A 1,535-nucleotide genomic window follows, 5' to 3' on the forward strand; every position below is an offset into this window, starting at 1 on the left:
AATTAAAAGACATAATTATAAGGAACTCCGTCTTCCTCAAAACTTGTAGGTACCTGTTTATCGATTCCCTAAAAATACAAGTAGTTTTGAAAAGAGTGTCAACAATTAAGTTGGTGAGTTTATAAACATATTTGTAATTGAAATTTGTAGATTGTTCCTTTGACGTATGTAAACATGTTTTTCCCCAGAAAATTCTATATTTTCTGTTGTATATATATTTGTGTTCTGAAATAGCATGATATAGTTTTAAATTCTCATAAAATTATGAAAAGTAAGTTTTCTCTGTATTAGAATAGTATCCTGTATTTGTACTTGTATAAAGTTGTAAATATCTAGATTTACCCTTTATAGTTTTATTTATATAAAACTATGTGAAGTTGTAAACATATTATTCAATACCAAATCGTGAGTTATCATAACCATGCTTGATGACCTAAGTCTCGCCTGAAACACGACGTTCTTCAGGCGTCGAAATATGATACGACAATTGTCACCACAGGTCTGCCGACGTAGCTGTTGCAAGCAGCTCTGGTGCGGGATTGTCAGTCCCGTATATATCTATACACAAGTGTCACGCTCTCCCTCAAGGAGACTCTAGTTATAATATTCAGGACTTTTGTTTTATACTTAAATAAGTACTTGAAGTGTGTCTCACAAACGCTATATTGATAGTTATGTGTAGAATACTGAAAAATATCTTTGTAATAGATATATTGTAAATATCTCATAAATTATATTAAATATAATTTATATAGTTATTTTCATAGTTACTTTGGATATCTAGAAAGCATATGTAGTTCCATAAAGTGTATTGATAAATATGCATGAACCATAAATTATACCTATTATAATTTATATGTTTATTGTTGTAATAAGTTCCGAACCGGTAAAATAGTTTGTTTATAATAATCATAAACTAGATAATCAAATTTTGTTATTTATATGAGAAAACTTTGTATTTTACCTGTATTTTCCCCCTTAAAACATTATAAAAATAGTGAAAATATAGGGGTATAAACTCACTTGATGAGTGGTGATTCGAGCAGCGTTTCGTTCCTAGGAAAGGAGTTTTCTTAGTGAAATCGAGAGTTTTTGATTAAAAGACGGCTTTACATGGCCAGAGTTTCTGCTTAATATTGAGGACTTCGGGACTTTGGGGCTTGCTTCAGGTGGTAAGGAGGTTCTCGGGACTTCGGAGGGTTTAAAAGGGCTTAAAGGAGTGTTAAAATGGAGAGAGGATTTGGAAATTCTAAACAAAACCCGGAGGTCTCGCATCCTATTTATAGGAGGGTTCTGGCCGTCGGTACGTTAGGCGTAATACCTCGTACGCTGGGCGTACTGCTGAAAACCTCAATACGCTGGGCGTACTTCTTGTACGCGGGGCATACTAGCTTGAGTCTTATCCGACCTTCGGATGTGTCGAGGCTACGAGGCACGCGTCGATGCTAGTCCCACTACGTTAGGCGTAATCTTTTCGTACGTTGGGCGTAGTGGCCACCAGGCTTCGGACGTGTTGATTGTGTGAGATACGTGTC

Source organism: Lactuca virosa, chromosome 8 (assembly GCF_052849685.1).
Source record: "Lactuca virosa cultivar CGN04683 chromosome 8, Lactuca_virosa_CGN04683_v6, whole genome shotgun sequence".
Lineage (NCBI taxonomy): Eukaryota > Viridiplantae > Streptophyta > Magnoliopsida > Asterales > Asteraceae > Lactuca > Lactuca virosa.